This window comes from Talpa occidentalis, unplaced genomic scaffold, assembly GCF_014898055.3.
Source record: "Talpa occidentalis isolate TD23 unplaced genomic scaffold, MPIMG_talOcc4v2.1 talOcc4.14, whole genome shotgun sequence".
Classification (NCBI taxonomy): Eukaryota; Metazoa; Chordata; class Mammalia; order Eulipotyphla; family Talpidae; genus Talpa; species Talpa occidentalis.
The window spans coordinates 197,502-210,050 of NW_023601433.1; the positions used below are offsets into that span (position 1 = coordinate 197,502).

General features: G+C 41.0%; 1 long non-coding RNA gene across 1 annotated transcript in view; it reads right to left on the minus strand.

The window, feature by feature from the left end:
* Window positions 1-2,468: 2,468 nt before the first annotated feature.
* Window positions 2,469-12,549, minus strand: part of LOC129145695 (uncharacterized) — a 46,235-nt gene continuing 36,154 nt past the window's right edge. Inside the window, exon 4 of the long non-coding RNA XR_008551614.1 lies at window positions 2,469-3,676. This is a non-coding gene — a long non-coding RNA (uncharacterized LOC129145695). The remainder of the gene's footprint in view (window positions 3,677-12,549) is intronic.

Consider the following 12,549-nt stretch of genomic DNA (forward strand, 5'->3'; position numbering starts at 1 on the left):
AAGCAAAAGTGTTTACCAATAAGAAAGCAAAAGAAATGGTCAAAGGTCTGAAAGACAAATTTTAGAAAAAGAAATTTTGTGTGCTCAAGTGACTTAGGGGAAAATATTTTAATTGACTTAAATATCAGTAGTGTACCTATGTAACACCAAATTTTAGTCTTTTTTTATATAACAATCAAGGTAATGGTCCTTCCTGGTGGTGCAGGGAGTTAAGCACAGCGCTGTAAAGCTGTCGGCAGCCTCTGCAGCACGACTTCAATGCCCCAGCCCACCAGGGAGTTACCCACATGGTGCAGCAGACCTCTTCTGTCTCACCCGCTGCTCCCCTCTGCAGTGGATTTCAGTTCAGTCTGCCTGTTCTGTTCCCCACTCTGTCTCTGGTGAATACTCTCTCACACACACACACACATATGCACATACACACACACACCCTGCACCTCTGTACCCCAGTTGTATGCATAAATACATACATTGTTAAAAATAAATAAATAAAATGATGGCATTCTAAAACTGCTTTCTATGGCTTCCTGTAACAAATTAGTCTGTTCAGATCATCTAAAAATCGGGGTGCTCTTTTACCCTCATGGTACTTTGCTGAGCCTTGTCAGAGGAAGAGAGACCTATTCTTGACTCACTCTGAATTTTTTCAATTGACGGACTAATGCTGACCGCACAGCTGCTAGAAGACATTCAGGGGCGGCTGCGGTCAGAGCACCGGTACGGTGCCTCATGCAACTCTACTGGGTTTTTCTTCCCTATGTTGTTGCCATTTCTCCTGAGTGTGGGGAGGGGTCATCTGTACTTTGATATTGAATTTGCTCTTTGAGCTGCTGTCCAGGGCACCCCAGGACTGACTTCTAATAGGAAGGCTTGAACAGATCAACCCTAAAGTGGTACACAAGGTGTGTGGCTCTTTTGTAATTGCTCTAACTAAACTTAGTGTTTTCCAAAGTCTTAGGCTTGTAGGGTGACGACTGGATCCATGCCCGGTGTGGCTGTGCCCGCCAGTGCAGGGCCAAGGCAGCCCTTGTACCCCAGGGGAAGCACCGTGGCCCATCTGCAGGCTGTGGACCTGGGCCTGTGGCTCCTTAGGGTCACCTCCCCTTTGTAGGCAGGGGACCTCAGTGTCTGCTGACCCAGGCAATTTGGCTTCTCTGAGTTCTGCCTCAGTCGGGCAATAACACATACCCCACGGACCTGCCTGCACCTGCACCCCCACATTGGCGCTTGCTCTTCTGCCTTTCCGCAGCAGGAAGGGCCCAGCCTCACCTATGTGACCTGCAGCCCCCGGGCAGCAGAGGCTCCCCTCTCAGACTGAGGAGCCTGTGGCCACTGGCATCTGGCTTCCTGCCCTCCCTGCCTCCCCAGGGTCCCTCCGGAGCACTCCCGGGCTTTCTGCCCACCCCTGGGGGCCCCCAGGCTCCCTACAGCCATCCTCTCCACTCTGCCCTCCTGGTGCAAACCGTGTTCTCCCGCCTGCCTTTCCCCGACCGAGATGGGGGTGTGGTGTGGGGCCGGCGGCCCCTACTCCCGAGGCTGAGGGTGGCCCTGGGCCTGCGGCTTGAAAGAGGGGAGCGGGGGAGGGAAGCCGCTGGCCAAGGCACGTCTGGAGTGCAGGGCACCCTCTGGTGTGTGTGGAGGGCACTAGCGATGAAGACATGGAGGTGCTGCTGAAAGCCATCTTCCCTCAGCGCCCAGGGGCCCTAGGAGGAGACAGTGATGATCACTGAGGGAAGGGAAGGGAAGGGAAGGGCAGCCGTAGTCTCTACTGACTTGCTGGAGAAGCGCTGTCAGTAGTTCTCCTGAAGCCGCCTAATAAAGGTTAAAGGCTCCATTTAACTAAGCCCTTGGCGGGGCCTCCAGGATGGCCTAGGGGTTAGTCTCAGCGCTCTCACCGCTGCGGCCTGAGTTCAAGCCCCGGCCAGGGAGCCACCCGCAAGGAGCGTGGGAGTTAGCCCCCATAAGGGGGCATGGAGCTAGAGCGCATGTGGTGCAGCAGATAGGTCTCTCTTCTCTCTGTGCCTGCTGCTCCACTATGCTCTGTGCTTCAGATCGCCCTTGCCCCCTCCCTCCTTGCCCCCTCCCTCCTTGCCCCTCCACAAGTTCTTCCTAGTAAAATCTAACACCTATGATGCTCCCGAGTGCAATGTGAATATCAGTCAATTAACAACTACCATGCCACTAAACACCCTCCGTATGTAAAGCATCTATTACCCCGTAGTACCTTGAGGTTTATTGGCATAAATCAACTACACCATTTGTTCTTTCCCTATACTGACTGTTTTGTTCTTTAACTCAGCCTTAATATTCCCATACAAATCATAAACATACTGAGTGAGTTCTCAATGAAGTGATGAGTTCCATTACTCTCCCCCTTTTGTGTCCTCCCTGTGATTCATGTTACAGGGTAACGCTGATATAAAATGGGTTGCCTGACTGTGGGTCCTCACCGGAGAACTTAAGACTGAACTGCAGACAGACACACACAGAAAGGTTCATAAATGGTTTATTTACAAAAGAAGGGGGAGTGAAGAACTCAAGGAGAGGGAGATAAATTGGTGAATGCATTCTACTAGCTCCACTGAGTTGGAATCCCTCATGGCACACGGGGCCCACATGGCATACAGAGAGCTGGCAAAATGCCAAGAGAACCCCCACGGTCCACCTATCAGGTTATATACCAGGCCTGACTGTTTAACTCCACCCTCAGTCCCCTCCAATCCTTCCTTCCATGAAGATGGCATGATGGGATTTGTAGTTCCCGGTGTTTAGTCTGGAATGGGGGGGGTAGGAGTCCACATAAACCTGTGTAGTGGAGTTTATTCAGGGCGTCCTTTCTCCCCAATTAATTCCCCCCTTTCATTGTTTGCCCCCATTACTATGTTGCTGAAGGTAAGATGTGTATATGCTGGGTTTCCGGCTCAGATGATAATTTCTCAGGGTTCCAGTTTAGAACAAAAAACAGTCTCCAGGTTTCGTCAAGTGTGGCAAACAAAAGTCCTCTATTCCTGTAAGAGAATTAAGTCCACGCCAAAAGAAAATCATCGGGAGGCACTAGCCAAAACAAAACAGCAAAAATATCAAAATCACAAGAAGAAAAAAAAATCTTAAAAACTGATTAACTGATCTTAAAGTTCTAGTCCACCTTGATCCCAACTTTATCCAACAATATAGTAAAAATTTGCAAACTAAATCTACTTTTTTTTTAACTACTTGGTTGTGAACAAAGGAACCTGATTAGGGATTCATGGGAAATAAAAACTCATTATGTGGTGTGCATTTTCTTCCACGTGGGCAAGTTCTCTGGAAAACATTGAAAGATGAGTCAGGAAAGGCCACAAACTTAAAAGAAGTTATGATGGAGAAATACAGATGGCTGTTTAGGAAGAACAAACAAAAAAAAAAACCTAAATCTACTTTTAAACCATTTAACCTATTTTTGCATAAAACATAGGACAACATAACCAACAGCAGTTTTAGCGGGCTGTGCTGGAATACCCCACATAGGATCACAGTGAACTCCTGACATCTGGTCTGCGCAGGAACGAAGTTGGTCTCTCCAAGTCCACCTGGTGTGTCCTCGTCTCAAGGTTTACCAGGTCTTTTGCTTTTTCCCGGTCGTCCAGTCCTGCCAATGGAGGCAGCTTCCTCACCATCTTTGGAGGTCTCTGGAACCCTACAAACAAAAGAGCAGGTTCTCGTCCTGGTTCCGCTCAAATTCAACTGCCTGGAAGAATTCCAATCAAAGCCTCCCAATGGAACATGTTCCAATTTTCTAGTTTAAGCAAACAAAATTCCCCATTGAAGTTATGCAAAAATACTCTGCCATGAGCACTGAAAATTACTACCACTATTTTTCATACTGTGTTGGTATCAAGGGGAGAGAAAACGCAAACACAAGTTACTCTGCTGGGAAACACAATGCAATATTGCTGCCTATCCGGGTTGGTCAAAATGAGAAAATTTCCTTTGAATCAAAACAAAATGCAAACAAAATTACCAGTATTATTTCAACCAAAACTTAGTAAAAATCATGTTTATCTTCACCAGTCTATTCAGTCCTTTGTATGAAATTCTCACTGTCAAAGTTCCATTAATTGGAATCATTTAGGGTCTTTTTCTCCAGAAACAATTTCTGCAGATACCAAACCATTGACATATACAATATTGTGGGACAACAATCAACACAGGCAATTTACATACATAGGTAATGAAAGGTTTTACACAAGTTTCAGAAAACAGTGTTAACATTTCTGTACATGCCGAAGATTTATCATTTTGCCAAGTTATGATGCTTCCCTTCCAGTTTTCTTTACTGAGGAAACCAAATAGGACAAATTCTCCCCAGAAGAAAAAGAGAAATTTTGTGGAGTGTCTCAGGTGCTCTACTGAGGTTCCACAAAATTTCCTTTTATCAACCAAATGACAGACTACCAAATTTTACTTCAATTTACATTTCTGGGAATGTTTTTTTTAAGACAGTTTTTTTTTAAAGATTTATTTATTTATACAAGCACTGGGTACAGTCAGAAGCGCGGGAGGGTGAGAGAATTCACCAGAGTCAGAGCAGGGAACAGAACAGGCAGACTGACGAAATACACTGCTGAGGGGAGCAGCGGGTGCACCAGGAGAGGTCTGCGCACCATGTGGGACCCTCACTGGTGGCCGGGGATCGAACTGTGCCCGCAGAGGCTGCGGACAGCTTCGCAGCCCAGCACTCAACCACTGAGCCACCAGGGGAGGCCTGAATTTCTAGGAAGCTTTTGTCATAGATATCAGAAAAACAGCAGGAACAACAATGTTTAATCTCTATGAAAGCTCCAACCCAGGTCAGTAATACAATGTTGACACTCAAACCATAACCTTTAGTTCTTCCTCATAAGTGGAGACTTTTTTTTTTCCAATGTCTATAGGCACCATCTATACCAATTTTAAAACCACCAGAGGCCAAAGCAAAGACACAAGACATACAACATACAGACTGTAGATAACTAAAGAGAGCTCTTTAGTTTCACTCATAGACCAAGATGACAAAAACAAGCAAAACAAAAAAACAAAAAGCCTCAAAGATAAAAGAAAGGCAAAGGTTAAAAGGAAATACCAAAATCAAGATTGAAGGCCTTTCTATGTAATAAAAAATAAATTATTAAAGAGAAAGTACTGCCAGCAAAACTGCATGATTTCAGATGTTATTTCCTATCTCCTAAACTTTGAAAGGAAGATTGGTTAGAGCGTATTTGTCATCTCCGAGTTTTTTCAGAAAGTGAGTCCTGGAGTATCCTGCCACAGTAGCCGGAAAAGAAGACAAGAGAGTAACATATAAGTTTTCTCTTTTTTAAAAATATTTCGGGTCCCCAATGGGTTTACAAGACCAGTGGGTTTTTGTCTTTGGGTCAGTTCCTCCCGGGGCTCTTTTAGATCTAGTGGAACCCCTGTGCCCCCTATTCTTCATCTGAACCTTCTCCATGTACTACCATCTGTCTCCTCTCCTCTGTAATTGCCTCTTGATTCCTTCTACTCTGTCCATATTCCCTCCTGTCTTCGTCTGAGCCTCTACTCTGTGCTATCCTTTGTCTCCTTTCCTCTATCCTGGTTCCAGAACCTTGCACTCCATCAGTATTCTCTCCTGGAACCCTTGTATGAATCATCATGTTGTGGTGTCATCAGCCATCTTTCCTGCCTTCTGTCATTATTTTGTCTCCTATTTACCTGTAATTTGGGACAACTGTACTTCCAATGTCCCTCTTTCCTGCAGTAAGTACACTGATCTCTCCCTAGGGGTTCACTTCTCCTGGGATGCTCTCCCCATTCTGTCACTGTTTCTCTGAACCTCTGTCCTGTGCTCCCTCTGTACAAAAAGCATCCAGGTTTCGGTCTCCTATCCTCTCTGTTACTATAAACCCGAAATGCCAAGTCTACCGATTGGGATGGACTCATCTCTGTGACACCATCCACCTTTGCTAACTTTCTCCTTATTTCTAGGGCACTATGTGTCATGAACGCCATAGTGATCAGATGAGCATTTGCTGGGGCATCTGGATTTATATCCAGGTGGGTGGTACATCTCTGGATAATCATTCAAGGAACTCTGATGGATTCTTGTTATCTCTATGTTCAAGCTGTAGAATTTTACTGAAATTTCTTTGCTTGGGAGTTCCCTGCTGCAGTCCTACCAATAAACACTCTTTATAGACCAACATTTCATTCTCCCATTGTTGCGGTCCCAGCTGGGATCTACCACTGGGACAACCATCTCTGGTTCTGGGGATTCTACATCCTGTTGGTGGAGGCAATCAACCCCCTCCCTGGTTTACCTGAAAACCAGTAATACAGAAGTGGGAGACGGAAATAATTAGGCATAATTTAACAAAATGTGAGCAGTGAAGAAGATCCTGTACACATTTGAGAAAATCTACAGTACTCTGATGAAATAAAAACTTGAAAAATAGAAAAACATACTTCCTGTTCACAAATAGAAAAAAATGCAATATTTTAAAGATGTCACTTTCATCCAAATTGATCTACATATTCAACTTAGTCCCCATCACATTTTCAGCCAGTTATTTTGTGGGTGTCAACAAACTAACCCTAAAGTTCAAATGAAAAGACAAAGACCCTACAACAGTCAATACAATATTGAAGAAGAACAATGTCAAAGGAGTGATTCCCTACCTTTAAGATTCAGTAGAAAGCTACAGTAATCAAGACAGTGTGGTATTGGCAAAGCAACTGATAAGTAAACCAGTGAATAAAAACAGGGAGCCTAGAAATAGAGGCACACAAATATATTCAGTTGTTCTTATTCAAAAATGCAAAGGCAATTCAGTGGAGAAAATAGAACCCTTTCAATAAATGGTGGTGGAATATTTTTACATAAAAATATAAATCTAGACATGGACATAAATTTCATAAAAGTTAACACAAATCTGGTCATAAATCTATATGTAAAATACAAAATCACAAAATAATTAGAATTTAACATAGCAAAAAAATTTTGTGGCCTTGGGCTTGTTGATGATTTTTTAGATATGAAACTTTATATATCCTCTGCTTAATTATTCTGCAAATCTATAACTGCACTGAACAATAAAATAAAGACTTTTAATGGTCACTTTTCCTTATTCAAAAATGTTGATTTTAGAACTTATAGATTAGCCAGAAATAATTCTAATTATTCTTAGAAAATATAGTTTAGCCAAATAAGAAAACATTTAAAATCACATATAATTTTTATGGGGAGTTAAACAATGTCAGCCTGTTATATATAGTTCATTTTAATATTCATACATTACGAATTAGATTAATATTTTTTAAAAGATTTATTTATTTATTTATTTATACAAGCACTGGGTACAGTCAGAAGCACGGGAGGGTGAGAGGATTCACCAGAGCCAGAGCAGGGAACAGAACAGGCAGACTGATGAAATACCCAGTGCTGGGGGAGCAACAGGCACAGCAGGAGAGGTCTGTGCACCATGTGAGACCCTCACTGGCAGCCGGGGATCGAACCAGCGCTGCAGAGGCTGCAGGCAGCTTCACAGCCCAGCGCTCAACTGCTGCGCCACGAGGGGAGGCCCACAAATTAGATTAATATTATATCTACTGATTTGTATTCTATTCAATTTAGCAACATCTTGTGATTATCTTGTTATTAAATATTTTTTTCTAAAACATTGTAACTTTGAGCATTTATTTTGTTTCTAATTTTTATCCATACGAAATACCAATATAGTGATTATATATCTAATGTCTCATCATATTTCAAATTAGTTCTTTAAACAAGGGAATGCTTAATTTCCATTGTAATTTATAATTTGAATGGCATTTGCTTTTATTGCTCACAAAATTACATATGAGGAATCAGTCATCTTCAACTCTAACCATCACTGAGCTTTGTCATATTTGACTTATAGAAAACAAAATGAAAAGAATGAGGATATCAAGTAGCTAGGACAAGTATCTTCCTAATTCCAGTTTTCATGAAACTTCTCCAACTAATTAGCCTTTAAATTTAAAGCTGATGGGACTCCCTCGTGGCGAAGGGGTTAAGCACCACACTATGAAGCAATCCACAGCCTCTGCAGCCCAAGTTCAATCCCTAGCAGGACAGAGAGATACCCACATGGCATGGCAGACCTCTCCTGTCACCCACTGCTCCCCTCAGCAGTGTATTTCAGTCAGTCTGCCTGTTGTGTTCCCAACTCTGTGTCTGGTGAATTCTCTCATGCCCCGCACCTCTGGCCTGTACCCCCGTTCTTATATGCATAAATCTTAAAAAACAAAACAAAACAAAATAGAAGATTGAGCCCACATGAAAGGAAACAACTATCAAGCCACCCTGGTGGCCAAAGGGTTAAGCACAGCACCGTGAAGCTATCTGCAGCAGCCTCTGCAGCACAAGTTTGATCCCCAGTCGGCCAGGGAGATACCCACATGGCACAGCAGACCTCTCTTGTCTCGCCCGCTGCTCCCCTCAGCAGTGTTTTCAGTTAATCTGCCTGTTCTGCTCCTCACTCTGTCTCTGGTGAATCCTCTCACCCACCCACCACCCCCCCGCATCTCTGGCCTGTACCCCAGCTCTTGTATGCACAAATAAATCTTTAAAATAATAAATTTAAAGCTGATATTGATATACCAAAGGTTAACAGTCTTATTTACCCAGAATGTTCTAGCCAACACTTAATTCAAGATCTAGGAGAGCAAGAAATCAGCACCATTCTATCAACTTGAGATCACATATCCTTTAACTTAAAAACTTCACTTTTTTTTAGATATATTTTTATTTATATAAAAACTGGGGAACATGCCAGAGGTGCAGGAGGGAGCAAGGGTTCACCAGAGACAGAGTGGGGAGCAGAACAGGCAGAATGACTGAAATCCACAGCTGAGGGGAGCAGTGGGGGAGATAGGAGAGATCTGCCACGCCAAGTGGGTAGCTCCCTAAACAGCCAGGAATCGAACCCATGCTGCAGAGGCTGCAGACAGTCCCACAGCACCGTTCTCAACCCACTGTGCCACCGGCGAGGCACAAAATTTCACTTTTTTTACAAAATAATTTTCAGCACTAACTTACATTGTATAAGTGAATATGCATTATTTATAGAAGTCTAATAATAAACCTGTGCTCTACCTACTAATCTGGTAGCAATACATAGTACCCCACAGTGACAGAAACTCATTTAGGAAATTGCAGAGAAATCAATGCTAAAATTCAGCAAGTCTAATAAAAATTCATATTGGGTTAACAATAAAAATGAAAATCATATTCAGTAAAACACTAAACCTTCATTTTTAAGCTTCTCAGCAGGACTGATAAGTTAGAATGACAAGGATAGAGAAAAAGTCAGAAACATAGACATTAGTTAGACTCACTTTTTAATAGAATTCTTTCTTAAAAATATTCAATGACAATCTATGCACATTTACAAAAGTGTGTGTGCATATGCATATGTATTTCCCCAAAAAGTCCAAATAATGTCTGCATAAACTTTGTATCTTTTCTTTAACAAGACACAAGTCTGTCTTCAGTCCAGTACTGTGTCTTGGAGAGCTTATATACTTATAATGGTTTGGATTAGGATAGCTTAAACATCCTCCTTGTGTTTAATAAGAACTTATTTTTGAAAATAATTCCTTTTGCTAAAGCTATCCTTTTTGTTTTCTGTGACTGTATACAAAACCTTTAGTTTTAGAAATTCATTCTGCAAATTCCATTTTCAGTGAAATTGATAAGTTAAGGTGCTGTGGATGATTGGTTTAGAAGCATCAGTGCTATCAGAAAACATGGCTCTAATTACATTCCTATTGACAGTCCGATTTTTATGTAAGAAAGACCTGTACCATAACTTCTATGACACAGGACCTTTAAATATATACTCAACATCTTGTGACTGGGGAGAGAGGATTTTAATTCAAAAATACCCTCAAGAAGATACTTTCATCTATATTTGCTCATATTTCTATAGGGTTCTTTATTGTAATTAAAGCAAGAGTATATATCAAAATTGTTCTGAATCTCTGAATATTTAAATGTGGTTGTAGGTTCCTACTGCCCTTGTGGGGTTTTCTTTCTCAGGCTCTGATTACTGAAAGATATTGGGAGAAAATGAAATAGGTAATTTATAATCATTTATACAACTAGGTAAGCAGCACAAAAACAAGACTAGGTTGGAGGACTGTGGGTGCTTTGATGGTAGGAAAACTATGGTGCCACACCTGTGGCAAGAAATCCTATATCGTGTAAAAACAAATAAGGAAGTAAAATAATTATACATCATCAATAAATTTCCAGTATTCGTGGGTAGTTAGAACAGCTTATGTTTAAAAAAAAAAAATAAAGATTAGTGTCGTAATCCATTGTAATCAAATAATCTCCCAGAGGACATAATGCAATTGTATCTAAGAACTATAAACTAGGAACTATTACTTTAAAACAAATACATTAAAGTGCACTATAGCAGAAAGATTGTTTTGGGAGTAAAAATATGTTGAAAGAAGATGTTTGGATGCCTTTTGATTTCTAAGTTTTAAGTAAAAATTAGCCGTAGAGTAGCTAACATTTTGCTAGACCACGTAAGGCTTGTGACTTAAAGCAGATGATAGAATTTGAGATAACTAAAAGCATCTTGAAAGTGAGGGTACATCCAATAAATGCAAAGCCTAGCAAAATAAGTGCCCCAATTTTGTGTATAAACTCTGCGCAAATGTTTCATTCCTGAACCATACAATCTGAGAGCTTTCAGCAAAGGACTAACAGACTAAACTGAATTTGAAAAAAATGTAACTTAGAACTGAATTCCTAAAAACAAGTTCATTTCCAGTCCAAAACAACATCTATAACAACAAAATTGTAAACGCTTTAAAATGAATAAAATAGTCCTAAACGTCTATAGCAGAACAATGTTCAAAATATAATACAAAATAACCTACATATGAAAACCAAAATATTTGATCCATTTTGAAGAGGAAAGATAATCCTGAGATAATTCACAAGTTACAATTAGTAGCAAAGTATTTTTACTAGCAATTATAATATTTAAAGATGTAAGGGAAAGTATATAATCAATGAAAAAAGAAAATAGACATCTAGAAAGAGAAAGAAATACTTATTCTATAGGTGAAAATACAAAATGCAAAAATATTTAAAACTTAAGAAATTTAACTAATTGAATGAGAGAAAGTCAGAAAAGTTAGAGAGAAAAAAGTTGAAAAATAAAAGCCTCATAGGTAGACCTATGTCAAAATATTTAGCAAAATATTTAACTGGAGTTCCAGAAGAAAACATGAGTGAATTGGGCCGACAATATATTTGAAGAAATAATGATCAATATTTTTCTAATATGGTGAAATATACAAATGCAAATATTCATGAAGTTTGCAAAAATAAAGCAGGATAAATATGAAGGAATCCATGCCTGTCACTTCATAGTCAAAGCAGCAAACACTAAATAGAAAAAAAATATTGAAAGCAAGCAAAGGAAAACAGCAATTTCCGATGGAGAAATAATAATTTATTTAACACAGATTCTCATCAGAAATCAGTAAACCAAATTCCCGAAAGCAATTAAAGAAAAAAACCTGAAATTCTATATTCAGAAAAATTATCCTTTAGGAATAAATGTGAAATGAATCCACATCTAAATAGAGGAAAAACTAAGATAATTCATTTCCAACAGACCAGTACTACAAGAAATTCTAAAGGACAATGTTCAGAACAAGTTAAACAAATGTACATTGACTGTGGGGCTTATAAGGTAACGTGTGAGTGGTAAATATTTCTACTATGGCATAAGAGATGAATACCTCCTTTCTACAGTTTGTATGAAATGTTATAAACAAGTTGAATGGGGAAAAAAAAAGAATATCTATTGTAATCCTTAGAGCAATCATTATAATAATGTAAAAGATTAAGCTAAAAAAGCTAGTAGTCACATGAAAATGAAATTCTAGTAACACTTAAACAATGCAAAAAAAAATCAGAAAAGAGTAAAATACTACAGAAGTAACAACCATAAAACAAATGGTAAAGCAATAGAACTAAATCAAAATGTTGCCAATAATTGCATTAAATGTTACATCACCAAGCTTTCCAATTTAAAGTCAGTGATTATCAGAATAGACTGATAATAGGCAGATCGACCTCCTCAGCCCACAGTCAGCTCAGCAGGTCGACCTCCTCAGCCTGTAGGCTGGACTGGTGTCAGGCAGCAGGGCGATCTCCTCAGACCCCCGCAGGGCTGGGGCTGACCGGCAGGGAGCCCTCTACAACCCCCAGGCTTGGGCGGGGCCGGTCGACAGGTCGACCTCATCAGCCCCTTGGCTGGACGGGGGCCGGCCAGCAGGTCGAACTCATCAGCCCCATGGCTGGACTGGGGCCGGCTAGCAGGGAAACCTCTTCAGCCCCCATGCTTGGGAAGGGCCGGCCAGAAGGTCGACCTCCTCAGACACCAGGGTGTGCTGGGGCCGACTAGCAGGGAGATGTCTAAAGCCCCCAGGCTAGGGAGGGGCCGGCCACCCAGTGGACCTCCTCAGACCTCAGAGTGGGCTGGC